Consider the following 19147-nt stretch of genomic DNA (forward strand, 5'->3'; position numbering starts at 1 on the left):
TAGATCCTCTCCTGCGTTTTTCTTTTTCATCACTTTGGATAAAAGCATCTGATGAATGAACTGTAGAATAATGTACCAGCTTTGACATAAATCACTGTATGTAACTAACATATCTTAGGCATGTAACTCATACAGAAGGCACGTCTTGTCTCCTCTTAATGTCCTGTGTTTGTTTGTTTGGACCCATTTTCATCTACAGACCTCCACGTCAGACAGATATCATCACTCCTTTTACGACGTCTGCAGACTTCAGCAGCACTTCAAATCAAAAGCCAGGGGGTACAGTAGCAGAACTACACTGGAGGGTCAGTTTCCCTGTTTCAAAACTTAGGATCACTTTTAGAGGTTTAAATTCAAATACTGCAATTTCAGTATTTGCTCAGAGATGTCTTTTTGCACACATATAGCATACCTTTAACCTTACATTTAACCTCCACATAGACGTTAGAAGACATTTTAAAGTGTGAGGTTTGGACCACCATGACACACCATCTGTGATGTAAAGTGTTTACTCAGCACTCGTGACTTAAGGCATCGACACCAACTCTTCAGACGGAGTAAGTAAGTATCTCCATCAGATCAAACAGCTCTGATTAGAAAAAGGCTTTAGCGTGCGAGCTTGGCAGCCACGCTGGATTAGTGTGACAGCTGATGGATGTAGCTGCACGTGCAGAAACTCAAAAGGAGAGGTTTGCTTATGTCAGGTCATTTCTTTAAGACCTTACTGCCACCAACAACACCCCCGATTAATAAAGCAATACACCAAATTAAAGAAAGAAAACAGACCCCCCCCCATTCATCCAATAACATATACCTGCATATCTCCCCTTATATTCACACATCACAAGAAGAAGAGAGAGGAGGAGGATCATTTACTAAGAAACCCCCAGAAGGATTTCCATTAAATCTGAAACATTTCTATTTTCATATTCAGCAGACACAAGATCACAGTCACCTTTGACCTTTGACCACTAATCTTTGGGTCCAACTGGACACATGCACTACTTTTAAAGATACCCCCTCCTTTTCCAGGGCCTTCTCTAAGATCATCAACATTTCCCTCCTTCAGTAAGAGGAGAATGAATCCATCAGAAGTTAAACTCCTGCACAGAAGCGTTAGCATCACTTCTCACCGACACATAGCCAACGTATCTGTGCAGGAGTTTCATCAAACAAAGGAGGAGGAGAATGAACTGATATCGGGAATTATCTATGAATGTCTAGAACTTGTATCATTGTTGCCGTGGTATAAAAACAGAAATAAATATTGTTTGATTTTTACTAGAATCTAATCTAATGGCTTGCAAACGTTAGCAACAAACACACACACACACATCAGCTCGATTCAAATGTTTCCTAGAGGAGTTTCCCAGCGAGGGACACGCCACATAAGAACCTTGTTGAACCTCACAGCGAGCCGTTTACGGACGAGCCTCTGAGTGTTGTGATTTGAGTCAACGGCTCGTCAACACAAAGCACCACCTTCAAAATAAAAGCACCACATGTTATAATGTTTACGAGGGGAAACTGAAATTCACAGAGCAGAGAGTTAAATATCTGACAGATGCAGTGTGGACAGTGAGCATCTGTTGGTGTTGATGCAAAAGGATATCCAATGCTCCGTGCTGTTATACACAGTCTGAGATTCTGGTGTCCTGACAACCCCCTAAGAACTATATTGCAGTTTAAATTAAACTGTACAATGAATTAAACTATCATTTATATATCTTCCAGGTGGCATTTGAATCATTTTTGAGCATGTAAAATGTTTTTAGAATTGTTTTGTTTCTCAGAGTGAAGAAATAGTTAAAGTCTTAATATGTGATTTTTCACACTTTAATATAATAGAAATCAAGTATCTCCTCTGAAAATAACTCTGTGAGTCATGACTGTCTACAATGGGTGTAACACCCGCGTCCCACTGTCTGTGATGTTTTCAGAGTTTTCAGAGTCCTATCTTCAGTTTGTTTACATCGCCTGGACGGCCGGCTGACTCCTCCCCTCATGTATAAAAGTTGTTTAATTGAGGGACTAGAGAAAAGAAGAATAACATACTGTACTCACTGCTTAACTGTGTTTCTAGATCACGCTCATTTCAGGTAAATTTACATACAGTGTGAAGATACGAGCATAATAAAGATCGCTAGCATTAGCATGCTAACACAAAAATGCAGCGCAAGTTGTTTTGGTTTCATGCTGGTGCTCAAGGGCGACATCTGCTGGATCAAAAAAATCACATATAAAGCCTTTAAGCATCACGTCTTATTCGACCAAATGAACCTTTACAACTCAGAGAGAACCTAGCTGAACAAAAACTAGATATTTATTTACCTTTATTCATTCAGTCAGTCCGACCCCCCCACCCTCCACCCCCCTAAACACACACAAGAACGGCTCTTAACCTGGGCTAGGGGGCGCTATCGCCCCATCACAAATCTGTCTAGCCTCGGTTAAGCCCCCTCACGTAAATCTGCTTTAATTTGAAAAATAAAAAGAGAGGACTTAAAAAGTAACTATGAATTCTCGAAAATCAACTATTCATAGGAACCCCACATGTTAGTCAAGCTCCCCCTCAGCACTGGGAGACACACACACACACACACACACACACACACACACACTACAACACCTTCCCTCCTCACAGTTAGACCAGCATGTTCTGTGAAATAAAATGATTTTATTTGTCAGTAGACTCGGAGGCTTCGGAGCAGGGTGTAACATCTATTTCTGGTCATACTTTCATCCTTAGGTCTTTCCCCCGATGATTCTAAAAGAGCGTCCAAACTGCACACGTCAGAGCTGTGAATGATCCGTCATGTGCAGCAGCTCTGTTCAGCCCAGATTAACTGCTGCTGCGGGCTGTAGATGTGCTTCAGTTGGAAACGAGTGAATCTCCTCTCAACTGTGATATTTCTGCTCCTGTTGGCCCACTTCTATTGTTCAGCTCTCTTGTTGTAGTTAGAGATCGTCAGGTGATGCACACGCACAATGAACTCCAAATCACAAAGAGAGAAAATTACAGATTAAAACGTTCAACTGGTGAGAGTTCCTCCAACAATGTGACTTTATTCTGAATAATCCAGGTTCTGTTCGGATCAGGAGGGACAGCGCTGTGCTCTGCTGGCCCTTTCACCATCACATGACAACGCTGGCATGGGTCAGTGCTTCCTGAAACAAGAGATGGTGAAAAGGCCCCCTGGGGAGAGGCTTTAGTGTGTGTGTGTGTGAGGATATGATCTCCAGAGAGGCTTTAGTCCAGTCAGGCACAGAACCTCACACAGTATTAAAATAATTTGGAGAGGAGGATGTGAGTTGTTCTTCAGAGCCGGTCTCTATGAACTTAAAGTGTGGGCATGTCGTACGGTTGGATACAAAACAAAAATCTGATGTCACATGAAATGTTTCTTTACTGTGCGAGATGTTAAAAATGTGTGCAGCTACTCACAGAAGATCGGATGTTGCATGTTGTTGTTTGAAAAGTCAGAGGTGAATCATCGTCTTCTGACCGGATGAACAGAAACTTTAAAGGACTTTAAAACAAAAAAATACAATCTGAAAACTAGCCTTTCTATGTGCGACCCTCAGAGCAGATTTTCAGAAGAAAATCTGCTCTGAGGGCCCCCCCCCCACCCACCACCACTGTCTTGTTTCACTAGCAGGGCTCTGTGAGGCAGAGACAGCAGCTGACATAAACATCCAAAAAGTTATTCTGAAATTAAGTTCACATAACCATATGCACTGTGAAGTTGATGCATATCGGTCAGTTGTTATAAGTTTGCCTTTTCTTCAGTTGTAACTGTCAGTTATTAAACCTCTACATTCATCATCCCTGGGTGGGCGATGCCGTCGCTCTTCTCCCACATGGTGGCAGGGCTAACGATGGATCGGGATGGGTTCACTGAAAAAACTAATGAGTCATTATTTTAAGAGAGAATCTTAAAAATAAGATTAGTTTGGTTCTGCAGGTGTGACTATAGGCCATTGTCTTTTACCACTGTACCAGAGTTTTTGTTATCTGAAACTGTTTCAATCAAAATGTGACGTGGTCCAGTCAGCCGATTGGACAGTCACACAGACTAACCCAGGATCCCTGCACAGCAGACAGCTATATAGAATATACAGCTACTTTTTAAAAAGACTTCCATAATTTAAATGTTGAATTTCAGCCCCCTGCTTCAGGGGAGACGTTCAAATCCCTTCGTGATTAAAAGGATGAACTACAAACTCATGTGTGAGTTTCATCTGTGCAGCTTCATGAAATGAAGAGGAGAAGACAAAGTTGCATCTGCTACATTTAAAGTATTCAACTTGAGCAGAAGATTCATGTTATTTTGTGTTTTTGTGTCCTCTGCAAATATGTTGATTGGCAAGTTTATGCCAGTGAGTGTCTTCATCCAGTCCACAAGCGTAAAAGTCATCCATGTTTGTAGTCCATACAGCCTTTCTTCAAACTGTGAACATTTCCCTGCATCAGTCTCTGTGTGCTGAGCTCTGAACCTGTGAGCTGCCCATGAGTCCACTGTTCTTGGAGGCTTTTTTTTTGTTTGCCCTGTGAACTCAGTGCTGAAATACTCTGGTACACGTCGTTTCATCTCCTCCAGAGGACACAATTTCCACAATCTCACAGCAAATATGGAAAGCTGCAAAACTTTTCAGAGCATCTTCACAATCCCCAAAGCCACATTTCAAACCCTCAACACAGATGACCAGCAGCTGTTCAACCCTTACTGTCTTTAGTGGTACTTTTCTTTATGGTAATGTGATTTCTTGAAGATTTAAAAAATGCTTCACTTGTACAACCCCAGGCAAAAAGGTATGTAATAGGGGCTTTCACACTTGCAGAAAACACATTTTTCACCCGGACTTCACCTGGGGTTTGTCCTGCCGGCCCTCGAGTATTCTTTCTATAGCGTGTCAGAGTGAGCTGATGTGAGAACACAGCAGGATATAATCAGGAGAATTCACCTGGAGCCAGTGGGAGGGGGTGGTGACCTTTATTCCCTGTGATCGCTGCACGACCATAGACTGTCTGCACGCCACCTCTACCATCTCTGTGCTCTAATGAACCTGCTGCTGCATGTTTCCTGTTCTCCAGTATGTTCTTCTCCACTCTTTAGTTCACAATGAGATTCTCTTCAACTACACGTAGCATTGATACAAACACACATATTCTCTTTATAGCGTCGTGTAGCAGACTCTGTTGCTTCGTCTACTACTTTTCGTCTCTGATGAGATTAATAAAATGAGTCTGTTAGTGAAACAAAAAGCACATTCAAACTATGTACAGGTGGACTACATTTGCTGTTGAGGGTCACAATGCTGTGAGGAGTTTGTTTTGACAGCTGAGGAATATCTACCTGAGTTTAGCCCCCATCTCCATGAGGGTCAGGATCATGATATTCACATCACTTTAAAGAGGAGCACATACACGTTGTTAAGTGACCTTCATACTTTATCATACTCTACATATTCTTGAACTTCCTGATGAGTTCAGAGAGGCTGATGATTGGTCCTTGTGATGATCGTCTGATGTTTGCTTTACATACAGTTTGTTGGTCGTGTTTTTTTTTGGGTTCTCCTGTTGTCTTCGTCTTTTTTGGTGTTGTTTTTAATCTTCTGTTTTTTTGGTGCTTGGTTCTAATGTTGCTTTACTTAAAGGTCAAAGCACTGTGTTTAAAGGTGCTGTATGAACAAAGTTATTATTATGATGATGGTTCTGCAGCCTGATTGGATGGATTATACTGACGCACGGTGACTGCCGGTGAGGTGTTGCACGGACTCTTTACAGTGAAAACTCTCAGCCTAACAGACAGGTGCCTCCTGTGATATTTCATGCACCATTGAACACTAACGAGCTAATTAGGGCCATGTCAATCATACATCAAAGGAAAAGAGCAAAGCTGATTTCTAATTTTAGAAACTCCTTCTTTCAAACCAGGAAATAAATTAGATAATGAAGTCGTTACAAGAACAGCAGGGAGTCACAAACATCTGACGGGGGCATCAATAGGATCAGGTCGCATTTCCACCAACAGTAGTTAACACGTAATGACCTTTAAACAGTTAACCTATCAGGTTCAAAGGTCACATATTCTCCTCCTCTTTAACCAGTTTAAATAAGTGTCAGAGCTCCTCAAAACATGTGTGTGAAGTTTTTTGTTCTAAATCCACTCTGATCCTGTATTTGATCATGTCTATAAACCCCTCTATTTCAGCCCTGCTCAGAACAGGCTGTTTCTGTGTCTGTACCTTTAAATATGTAAATGAGCTGTGTCTGACCAAGCCCCCTCTCTGGAAGGACTTGGGTGTACTCGGTCTTTCTTGCTCCATGTCCTATTGTTTACAGTGAGAAGGCAGACTCAGAGGGCAGAACAAACACCTAGCTGTGGGAGTGTCACCCACCTGGGGGAGGGGTTACTGCCCTTTGTGATGTCATGAAGGGAAAATCTCCAAACGTGCTAGGTTGCATATGAATCACGATGTAAAAGCAATCAGTACCAACAAAATGTTCAAGGGTTCACGTTCCAAGAGAAGAGATTTCATCCAGGTCCAAAGAGGATCCGTGCAGGGGGGGAGGAGGTTTGGGGGGAACAGATTAGTGAGGGTCTTAAGTTAAAATGCAACATTAAAGGCTCTATTTAAGGTCAGGACCTCCACACTTCCCCAGCAGAGGAACTCTGGAAGAGCTCACTCATGGCCTGCGATGTCTCCTTCATGGAACACTGCAGGGCGGATAATTCAACCGAGACTCATAAAGACCTTTCAGGACCTCGAGTTTGGGCACGGCCTTTTTTTTTTTTTGCTCTATGAGAGGATCATGTCCTTAAAGCGCTTTGCTTCAGAATTTTGTACTTTTTGTTTGTCGTTGTTGTTCGTAATGTGATTTATAGGACAGTACAGTCGAGGTTTATTTACTGATGCGTGTGCAGAAACTAAATATAGAACAGAGGGAAATATGCAACAAAAACAGAGTGCTGTTAATACTATGTATTTCACACACACACACACGCACACACACACACACACACGCACGCACACACGCACACAGAGCTCTATTCTCTGCCTGTGTCTTTGGTAAAAAGTTATAAATTGCTGGTGTGGTGCCCGCTGAGGCTGACTCGTTGTGACGCTGTCTGGCTCTTTAAGGATCACTGCAGTGGAACGGGTTCTGGATACCTCTGCTTCCTCAACACTCACACAGTTACCCGGCACAGATACTTATTTTGTAAAGTCGTGTGTGAGAGGCTCTTGTGAAGTGGTGAAAAACAGAATAAATGTGGAATTATTAAATATGATAATGAATAAAGAAAGTGGAGAAAATAGAAGAAAATCAAATGACTGAGGCTCATACAAACGTGTTATTTCAGTTCATTTGACGAGTGAGTGCTCCGATCCGTGCTCGAGCTCGCTACACTTCCTCGGCCCTGGCACGCTGCGGAGAGGTACAGTTCATGAACGAGCACGAGCACGGGTACACAGCGTGGTCAGCCTTCATTCAGGAGAAACCTCTGAGTGTTCTGTCTGTATCTGACTAACATGACTCACAATAACACACACAGTCAGTAAAGTAGCTCTCATGATCTCTGTGTTGTTCTCTGATATGCGGATGCTGACTTTACTGCGCGTCACTTTATCTTTTTGTATTTTCAATTTTCTAGTCCATCTGTTTCGTAAACTAAGCACGCTTTATGATCACGTAAAGCCATTCATGTGTTGTAATACGACGTTATGTTTAAGAAGTAACCATGCTCAGGCCAGGTTAAATATATTAAAAGTATTTAGCAACAGTTCTTTTGTTGTGTGTCTTGCCTGAAGGTGGTTCTTTTTCCTGTTTCATCCCTCACAGTTTGTCTCATATTAGCTTGGGTTTTGCTTATGCCCATTATTTATAACAGCTTAGACCTCTCATTCTGCCGACGAGGCTTTTTGTAAGACCTGTTGATCACCCCCGCCTCCAGCACTTTGTTCATTTAGCAGATTAGAGTTTTAAAGACTCTCCCTCCACTCCACCTGCCAGCAGATCCTGAAGCTTAACCTTTTCACCGACACAGACGTTTGGAGATCAAATAAATATTCTTCAGGTTCGTCCACCAGCTGCTCTCTCTGTCTCTGCAGTGAATCCTAAAGAAGGAGGTCTATTTCAAACTGTTACCAACATTATCGCTCTATAGCCTGAGAGGTACACTCAGTGTGAACACGTTGAGTTTGATATATTCATTAACCCCTGGATCTGGGTGAGAGAGGTTACTGGAGGAGAGGCTGTGTGAGGAGCTCCACTCAGACTGAAGGCTTTCCCAGTCAACTGTTAAATGAACAAACTTGATAACACAATAAAGGGATCAGACAGATAACACCATAAAAAGGATCAGTCTGCCAGCACCGAGGAAACCTACGGAGCTTTTGGAAGTCCGAGTGCAGAGGGGAGGAATGAGTCAGAACTGACGACGTCCTGATGGAATCAGAAAATCTACAAAAACAACCAAACTGTTGCTGCTCTCTGGGGGATATTCTGATTTGTTGTTTTACTTGTATTATCTGGAACTTCTCAGTGTTTCTGATTGTTCATCAGCTGCAAACTCCTTTAGAAATGCACTCATCCCAGGTTAAGGCTGTGCTGCACAGTTTCTCTTCCCTGCTTTAAAGGAAGACTCAAAGCAATTATCAATTAAAACGCACAAGAATTAAACACCATTAAACACAAGTGGCGGACAAACTTATCCTTTCCCCGATCCAAAATCACCTGTGTCTTGCATTGTTGTGTTAGCATGCTAATGTTAGCGCTCTATAGTTAGCTCGTAGCTTCACATTGCATGTACATTTAAACAGAATGACCGTAATCTAAAAACTCTTACTACCACAAACCCACACCTAAAAGCTATCCTTGAGCCTGACTCTATGACCAGTGAGCCTGTTACTTAACGTGAAGGTGTATCCTGCCTTACCTGAACGTGTGCAACCTCAGGTGTGACATCAGTACTGACCCTGCTTCTCCTCCTACCAACCCCACCCACCGCTAAAGACACTGAAGTGAATCATTATCATAACAAACAGCCAAATAATCAGTGAGTATGTTCTTCTTCGCTCTAGTCCTTGACTAAAACAGCTTTTATACACAAGGGGAGGAGCCGGCATGAAACCAAAACGCTAATGCTAGTGATCTTTATTATGCTCGTATCTTCACACTGCATGTAAATTTACCTGAAATGAGCGTGATCTAGAAACACAGTTAAGCAGTGAGTACAGTATGTTATTCTTCTTTTCTCTAGTCCCTCAATTAAACAACTTTTATACACGAGGGGAGGAGTCAGCCGGCCATCCCAACAATGTAAACAAACTGAAGATAGGACTCTGAAAACTCTGAAAACATCACAGACAGTGGGACTCGGGTGTTACACCCATTGTAGACAGTCATGACTCACAGAGTTATTTTCAGAGGATATACTTGATTTCTATTTAAGTGTGAAAAATCACATATAAACCTTTAAAGCTACACACAGGGTAAGATGCACCAAGAAAGAATTGCACTCACAAACTTCACAGCAGTGGCTCAGAATGTGCAACTTTTACAATGACAGTAGGATATCTCCCTAATGAGGCCCCATATTCAATGTCGTTCCAACATTTCTGTGAAAACTTAAGTTGGTCCCTAAAAAGTTGCCGTCTGTGTCAGACGACTTTTGTTTTACACGATGAACGCTGCTTGGAGGGGCCCTTTGTGAATTTACCTCAGGGCCCCAACAGACTAATTAACAAATTGTACAGTATAGCTTTAATAATATTCAGCCTCAAACACGTCTAAAAAAGTATCCTGCTCCGTGCAGTTTGCTTCTGTTTTGCGTCCGGATGGAAATTTTAATTTCATTACATATTTGATGTATTTGCTCATTTCAGTGGTTTTAATGGTTTCAACACAATAAAACACAACAAGAAATAATTTCTTATAATACTGAAACACTGTTCATGAGCAAACAGGAGCAGGAAGAAGAAAACATATAATACCTGCCCCCTTTCCTAATAACACAAGATACTGTTTAACAGAATAAGATGGCTAACCTGTTGTTTTCTTTTTCTTTCACAAAACAAAAAATAGATCAACAATATAGAAACAATCAAATACAATCAGTTAGATTTACTCAATAAACTCATCATTTCCCAAAACCTTTTCTTTATACATTCTTTTAAATTGAATAATAGTTGAGCAGCATTTTAAATGATTATCGACAGAATTCCATAATTTAACTCCATTTACTGAAATACACATTTGTTTTAATGTAGTGCGTGCAAATGGACTTTAAAAATTCAATCTCCGTCTATGATCCTCCTCATTAGATGTAAACACAAACAACTTCTGTACATTTTCAGGTAATGATCTATTTCTTGCTTTAAACATGACTAGAAATGGACTTGAGCTTGTGTGGTGCTTTTCAAGTCTACTGACCACTCAAAGGTCACATATATCCACGCACACACCATCAGAGTTAACTAATCCCATTCATACACATTCACACATCACCAGGGTGCTATGTCTTGCCCAAGGACACTTTGGCATGAACCCCCGACCTTCTGGAAAGTGTGGAGAGAAGTGACCCGACGCTCTGGTGCTGATGAATCACTATTTTGTTCTGATAACGAAGATGAGGAGGAAAGGGGGTTTTCTTCAAGTGTTTTGTGAGGCCAAACTCCAAAGATTTAACAAGTTTCACTGTTTAAACAAAGTTTTTTTTCCCTGAAATGAGCATGCAAGGACAACTCAAGGAAAAAAACAACACTCACATCGTCGTCATGGTAACGGCTCCAGAGCATCTCCACACATGTGGGGAAGTGATGAGCCGCTGACAGTTTCGACTGTTTTAACCACTGGTTATATTTTTAATAGTCATGTCACAGATATTTACAGACTTTATTTAGAAGGCTTTTATTTTGAAGGCAGAGGTGGTATTGTTTTTCTGTTTCAGTTTGAGCGTCACATTTCTAATAACTACAGTCACCACCGGTCTCAGCAGACGCTCATTTTTTCACTCTAAGTGCTCGTGGCTGTGAGCGCCGATATTTGTGCTTAAGACACTTTTTTGCATATAAGGGGCATATTTTCAGCCTGATGACCCGATGACTGCATGATACGTGCAGGCTGCATGTATGTAAATAAGCACAGTGTGCTGTTACAGACAAAAGAACTACAGCAGAGTTCACAGTGATTCTTTTGATTTAGTGAACCTGTGAGTCATGAATCCTGATATGACCCAGAACAGACCTCAGACAGACTCTGGAGAAGCTGTGATTGAACACAGGTGATCTAAGGAGACCAAACTGCAGATCTTCACTGCTCAACTATCAGCACATGATGAAACCATTTTAACACACCGGTTTGGTTGCAGTTTCTTTCTTTTGCAGACGACCACAGAAAGCGACATCTTGAATTTTCTGCACTTCTAGTAGCATAAAATAAATCCTCCTGGGATCTCTGGTGATGTAACATTTTTGATCCCTGAAAGTGGGAAACCAGCACATCTCCATCCTGCTGATGCTCCACAGTTTAACACAAGCTGGTGGTGACATTATCGATAATCTGAAGATGTGATATATTAGAGGACGTATTATAAAAATCCCCTTATTGACCCGTGGAGCGTCAAACCTAAACCCTGATGTGCATGTCTTGTGCTAAGCTGAAAGCTGTTGTTGCTTCTAACACACACTTCTTTCATAAACAGGATTGTCCATCCCTTCTGGATTATTGCTGTGGCCCTAATGCAGCAGCTTTTTTACAAATTGTAATGCAACAAATCACACTTTCTCCTTGAATGACTGGGACAAACCCTCCAGTACAGCCTTCTGTCAGCTTTGAACACGGCCTCTGATTGGTCAACAGACCGCTCACAAGGCTTCAGGAAGTGACTAACGGACAAATAACATTGAAAATGTAGATAAACAGTCGTATAACAGTCGGTTTCGGATTCAAAATTCATTCAAAATTGTGCATTTGCAGTAAAGTCTCCATACTTATTATTTAGTTTGAAGGTGAATTATGAGTTTATGAAAGAGAAACAATCACAGCTGAGCCCTGTGAGAACAATAAGTTTACAATAACCTCCCGTCGTTCACAACACTGCAGATGTAAGGGAACAGTACTTTAAAGGGGACATGTTCTGAGAAATCCACTTCACAGTGTTTCTGAACATATATTTGTATAACCTGAGTGTCTACTGACCCACAACATGTGAAATAAATCCATCCAGTCCTTTGTTTGTGGTCTGTATAAGTATTACAACACAGAGAAAAATGCTCTGTTTCAAATGTGCTCTCCTTGTGATGTCACAGTGGGATTCTGGTAAAAAAATTTCCCCTCCCCTCCCCTGGTATCTCCACCCATGGACTCCACCCCCAGACTAGAACAAAACCTTTGCGCAGATCCGTCATTTTTAGTCTTGCTACAGAGGAGTGATGTGTACTGGGAAAACTCAGGGGACGGGCTCATTGCATTTAAAGAGACACACACACCAAAACGGAGCGTTCTGAGAGAGCTGGTTTATACAGGGTCACAAACCTCCTCTGGTGCTTGATTCATGTTATATTTTCCCCAAAGCACTGCACAGTTGTTTCATTTAGACCACAGGGGACTGTTTGAAAAGGTGGAGAAGGGGGAGAATATTGATATATAATATCAAGCAGCTGAATATGGTGACAAACTAAATGATGCATGCAGGGAAATTGGGTGATTGGTCAAATTTGGGGAGAATTGTGAATTCATGGTGGGCAGAATCGCCTCGGCTTGGTGTTGGGGTCCTGCTCACCCTGCCAGGTTTCCATTCTTAATTACATCCCTCTCACTATACTTTATCTCTGACATGACACGTAATGCTACATCACATCGTCATGTTAAAAAAACCTGCCTGTGTTCAGATGATGTGCAGCCGCCATCTGGTGAAACTCGTAGAAGATTATGTGCTCAAACTTGGAAATTAATTTTTTATACTCTACACTCATAACATGATGTGCCATTAATATTTAATAACGACAATAAAGCAGCTGCACAGGAGGAGATAGAGCATAGCCTGCAGAGGGACCGACAGAGGGGAGGGAGGGGAGGGGAGGGGGTGGAGACAGGGGGAGACAGAGGAGAGGAAACAGGTGCAGATCCCAGAACCCAGAAGTCATCAATCTTCCACTGAGGTGGAACAAGGCGAGCTGCCCCAGTTGGAGCCACACAAAAACTCTCTAGGCTGCCAATGCGACGCTCTCGTTCATTTCCATATTTCAGCAGCACTTCCTCCACGAGAGCAGGAGAGCCATTTGACAGGAAATATAGATGGGTTATTAAAATGTATTTACTTATTCATGGTCTTGCTCTTTTCACGTGTTCACCGTGTTTTATGTGGCCTGAGGTCTGCACTGCTGGGCTGGAAGTTCAACACATTTGAAGGTCAGAAACTCATCTTAGAGACACCGCAGTTTGAATTTATTACATCCTGCAGCTTTGAGTCTTAAAGGAAGTCTTCACAGCTTGATAGATTATTTTACGATTGCCCTCATAATGTCCAGGAATCTCAAAGAGGTTTGAGTTTTAAATCAAATAATGCACACTGATCCCCTAAAAAAAGCAAAACAGACATATTGACCGATAAATAAAGACAATCCAGGTCCACACATTTAATAAATAATACTCGTGGACTCGTCAGACAGTCTGTAACCAGATTTAACCTCCTGGTCGAACTGTGCTTTAAAAACAAAGATATTCGGTGGCCCTGGGGACTCAACAAGCGGAAGGAAATGCAAAATAAGAAACCCTCCTCTTCAGCAGATTCAGACTGCACAACTGAATATCCCAATGAGTCTCTTCATTCAGACTTCAGGGCTGCCCTGACTTTCTGTGTTTCCAGCCTGTTGCTCAACCTGAACTTCATTGTCCATCTCCTCACAGTTCAAAGGTTCTGAGGTGCAGAGAGGCTGCAGGTTTAGGAATGCAGACGTCAGTAGTGGTTGTTGTTTCTGCTTGTTCACACATGCACCTCTCATGAGTCTAACGCCCTCCTGTCTCTGTCAGATGGGGGGGCGGGCGGGGCGTCTCCTGAGGCCATGAAGACATGAAGAAAAAAGAACAACGCGGAAGTAGCGGACGGAGCAACAGAGTCCTCTATACGACCCTATAATGTGAATATGTGTCTTTGTATCAATGCTACGTGTAGTTGAAGAGAATCTCAATGTGAACTAAAGAGTGGAGAAGAACATCCTGGAGAACAGGAAACATGCAGCAGCAGGTTCATTAGAGCACAGAGATGGTAGAGGTGGCGTGCAGACAGTCTATGGTCGTGCAGCGATCACAGGGAATAAAGGTCACCACCCCCTCCCACTCCCATGTGTGTTCACAGATGACGCTCAGCCTGGACACGTAGGGACGTTTTTTAGGAGTTTTGTGTAAGTGTGAAAGCACTCTTGGGCTTCTCTGTGGACAGGTTGTCAGTCCATTACAGGACAGACAACAATTCACACCTACTGTACATAATATCAAAAGTCTTGCATGTCTTTGGACTGTTGGATTAGCAGGAGGAAACTCAAGCTGGCACAAGAGCAACAAACATCATGAAGAGAAACACTGCAGCCAGGGAGCCGACTGGAAAGCACATCCTCCACATGCAAACCTCCACACACATACAGCCACACATGAGCATGTTTTGGTCAATGCAGAAGTTTATTAAATGTTTTGCATTTTGGGTTGGATTCGCATTCTAATAAACAGAATGTCAAAACCTTTTGAGAGTTTCCTCCGCAACAGAAATAAAGTGTCGGCATTTATTTTTTCAAATGCTGCACAGCCTAAAGTTTTGGATAAGCAGGTGATGTTGAAGAGGAGCTAACTGCTGCTGTTTAGTGAAACTAAAGCCTGACTTTCCTCCATGTGATAACATCCTGTAAGGTGACATATTATACTTATTATTATATATTATGTATATTATTATATACATATATTTATGTGTAGTAGTGACAAATACATGTTAGTTACAGCAAATATGGTACACAGTAATAGTGGAGTAACATTGTGCCTGATCAGCAGCGGAGCTCCGCTTTCTTGTCCATGGAGGCCAAATTGAGGCACAGAGTAACGCTGGGGTGGAATGAAGTTTAATGTGGACACACACACCTGATAAGAAGCATTGTTTACCCCTTCTGTCTGCACTAATAACATCTATGTTAAATGATTACATTAACGTTTTTAAAATGTTGCATTACTGCATAAAAATGTATTGCCTTTGAAAAGTGATGCAGAAAAGACAGCCTGCCTCTGACAGGGCGAATAGCCAATCATAGAGAAGGATTTTGGGGTGGCAATAAGATTTGAGAGGGGGATATGGCCACCCTTGGATCAGCCCCCGAAGGCCCCCATTCATCCAAATCTCATTCAGAGTCTGCATTACGGCTCACTACCACTCGAGTTTAAAGTTTAGACGGACATCCTGCATGGTCCTCATAGTTTCTAGTAGGGGACTTTATTTGTAACGGACTTGGTCATTATATTTTTACAAGTTGGGGATGAGAAGGTGCACCCACAGCTATGTGTCCCTCTCTGCTTCACTGGGGTCTCACTCTGTGATTCACACAGCGAGCTCAATGAAGAACTGAACTTACTGAGAAAAACTGCAGCCAGCGTTCAATCACATCAGCACACACTGATCAAAGAGCTTCACACCAGGCATGTTCTCCCTCACAAAGTCAGGCTTTCCTGTTTAAGGATGCACAACATGTCCTGCATGCAGCTCCTCTACTGTAGCTGCCACTTCTTTAATTGATTTAAGAGAGTCCAGAAGCTCCCCCCCCCCCCCCCCCCTCCAGCTTACTGCCTCACCTGCACATTAAATACTTCAGGAATAGCCTTAATCATGAGATCACAACGGGGAAGTACCACACAGACGTCATGTGAACACTGTGGTGAGGAGTGAGTGCTCTTCTTGTGTGTTTACTAATCAACAAGCAGTGTTAGTGTGAGGAGCGGGGGGGGACTTACCTCACAAAAGCCCCTCAGTGTTCCTCCGAGCGGCTGCAGAGTAAAAGTCCAAATATTTCCCGTAAGTCAGAGTGTGTGGCTTTTCCTCCGTCCATTAGTTCACCCTGTTGAACTAAGAGCTTGCTCTATCTGCTCTTATTATCTCCCCTGTCTTCTCCTCTCTGTGAATCCTCTCAGTGCTCGCTCGCCCTCTCTCCTAAGTCCCTCCCTCTCTCTCTCCCTCCCTCTCTCAGCTTCTCTCTCTCTGTTGCTCTCACTGTACTTCCATCTGATCCTCTCTGCATCTTTCACTCTCCAGGTTTTTCCTTAAAATTCAGATTTGCTACATTGCAAAGCAGGATGCATCATGTTTAAAATACATGATGCATCCTGGGAGTCTTTCCTTCTGTCCACTAATTCAATGGAGTCTAATTACTACGTTCTCACAGAAACTCAATAAAGTTCATATTAAGAGCGTTTTACTGAAATCTATGATCGGTTTGAATAAAGAGTAAAAGATTGTCAACGTTAGTGATGTTAGTTTGTCCTAGCGCTACATATCGTTACAGTTAAAAGTCATACAGGTAGCAATCTGCTTTACTATTTAAAATCTAACATTCATCCTCGCTGAAGAGTTCAGCACCCTGGACAGCAACATGACCTATAGGGCCTAATCCATCTGTTCCCCACTCTTTTGGAGCGGACAGCGAGGTCTAACCATGATGAGCAGCACCATTAAAACATGTTGAACACACCAGCTATCACTCCTCTTGTTCTGTGATGAATGTTCTGAAATAAACACCTCCACAAAGTTATCCAGGGAAATCAATATAAAAGGCAAGTTGCTTTTTAAATTTACATCACACTGAAAAAAGCAACATTACTCTCTGTTATATTCAGCTGAAGGCAAAACAACAAAAGACACATTAAGCCTTCCTTTAATGCAGCGTCCTGTGGGCCTGGCTACCGGCAACGTCGTAGAGGGCGGGGCTTGGAGTTGATGCGAGTTGCTCCTCAAGTATTTTTTATTGATGTATTTTAAATTTTTTTGTTGGCACGTCAGACGATTCCTTTGATCTGATCATGGCTGGTGTTCACAAAAACATCACGCTGGACTCTTAATGCTGAAGACGAGACTCGTTTTGTACATGTTGTTAATTAATTAACCAGAGGAGGCGGGCAGATGGTCCGTCTAACTACAGTACAGGTAGCAGGATTACAGACTCCACACGGTGAAAACAGATGGTACTAAACGAGCCATGCAGAGTGGACGTTTTCTCTCTGAGAGATCCCCTAAATCAGACTGAATCTGTTACACTGCTGCGACTTAGAATCCATATTTAATGGTAACTGTTTATACGTCGCTGAATTAAGAATTCATAAGAAATAAAATAATAAGAGCACATTTTTAAATTTGATGCATTCTGTGTGTCTGAGTTTCTGTTTTGTCTTTCAGCTCATTCTGATGTGGAACATGTCACTAAGCTCACATCCTCTCTATCTCTCTCTCTCCATCATACTCCCCTTTCATTTCATTTTATTCCCCGGTTCCCTCACGTCTCCTATCCACTCCCCCCCCTCCCCCCCACCCCCCGCTCCCCCTCGGTTAAGATGGTTCAGAGTTGTTGACAGAGTTTCACTTGTGAAGAATCCAGGCAAAGGGTCTGTTTCTCTGCTGGCTGTTTTCTCTGTATTATAGCTGAGACGCTATCAGACTGCATCTCCCCCGAGCACTTAATCACACACACACACACACACACACACACACACACACACACACACACACACACACACAGTCTTAGAAGTGTGTCTGTTATGACAGCCAAGAACACAAACATCAGCTGTACACTTTGAGCACACATACAGCACAAGTTCATCCGCGAGAGAAAAAAGCACAAAAACACGTCGAGTAATCCAAACATTGGTAATGTGCAACCTGCATGCAGATATGTAAACAGGGAAACACATTTCTGATGATACACATGCAGCAGGTTGACACACAAATACTCACACAGACACAATAGTGGATTAGTGTCCACCCCCTCCTGGGTCTTAAAGCTGAGCTCTGCAGGGGTCTCTGTCTATATGAACCAATTACAGACTTAACGCATGATAAGGTGCTGTGTGTGTATGTGTAAGAGAGAGAGTGTGTGTGTGTGTGTGTGTGTGTGTGTGTGTGTGTGTGTGATAAGGTGCTATGTTGGGGTGTCGGTGTGTGTGTTAATAGAGAGACACTGGAAACACTGGTTCACAGCAGCTAAACAATATCTTTACAGATCACAGGTGCGTATTTGTAATTTTGAGAGGGTGGGGGGGTGTGCGTACATTTCTTTATCCTCTTCTCGAGGATGTTCTCTTCTCTGTTTACCAACAGAAAACTGACATCATATTGACCTGACTCTTTACCGTAGATCGATATGATTACAGTCAGCCCCCCAAGGGGATGTGATTAGAGTCCCAGGAAACCGCCTTCTTCTTCTCTTGCACCGTAACAGCCCTGAACAGGAAGTCAGTGCTGGATGAGCCCCTATGTAGATAGAGAGGGGGGAAAACATTTACACCCTGCAACCTGCACACGACTACAGACTGTCTGCACACGACCAGTTTCATTTCATCACACGAGGTCTCTGTGCACTTCTTTATGTTTTCTGATCCATTGTGTGGAACTACAGCTCGTTTTAGTGGACTCTGTTGTTCCTCCCGCCTCTTCCTCATCATTGTTTTAACTTCATGTCCTGCCCTCTGAGACCCCCTCCCCTTGATCCCGTCCTACAGGGAAAGTCTCCCGCTGTGAGGTGCATGTGTGAACAACCAAGTCAGGAAGACTTCAGGAGCCGACATTTCCAGGAGTGCAAAACGGCTTAGGCCTTCATTTCCTGCACAAAAAGGAAACAAAAGAGATGAACAAAATCTTAATTTGAGAATGCATAATTATGAAAGTATGTTACACATTGGTTCCAGTTTAAAGAGGATTGGAAGGGTGAAGATGTGCATGTGTCCTCTGTCCAAGCTCATCAAAGTGGTTAGCTGCATATATTAAAGGTGGATTTAAATCACAAAGGAGCTCGGAACAACAACAGTTCAACTTATCAGATGGCACAACACCAAGAGGAGCCACAGAACGCTTCACCCTTACATCTCTCTGAATAATAACTGGGAGCCTGACCACCGCGC

The 19147-nt window shown here is 42.5% G+C and overlaps 2 protein-coding genes across 2 annotated transcripts in view; one reads left to right on the forward strand and one right to left on the reverse strand.

Moving 5' to 3' along the window:
- The window catches only part of LOC132978571 (cadherin-12-like), a 77949-nt gene extending 61814 nt beyond the window's left edge, over positions 1-16135 (reverse strand). Inside the window, exon 1 of the mRNA XM_061043780.1 lies at positions 15995-16135. The gene's annotated coding sequence lies outside the window, so the exon portion shown is untranslated. The remainder of the gene's footprint in view (positions 1-15994) is intronic.
- Positions 1-19147, forward strand: part of LOC132978590 (neuropilin and tolloid-like protein 1) — a 609128-nt gene that overhangs the window by 442423 nt on the left and 147558 nt on the right. The window lies entirely within an intron of this gene.

This window comes from Labrus mixtus, chromosome 8 (assembly GCF_963584025.1).
Source record: "Labrus mixtus chromosome 8, fLabMix1.1, whole genome shotgun sequence".
NCBI classification, from domain to species: domain Eukaryota; kingdom Metazoa; phylum Chordata; class Actinopteri; order Labriformes; family Labridae; genus Labrus; species Labrus mixtus.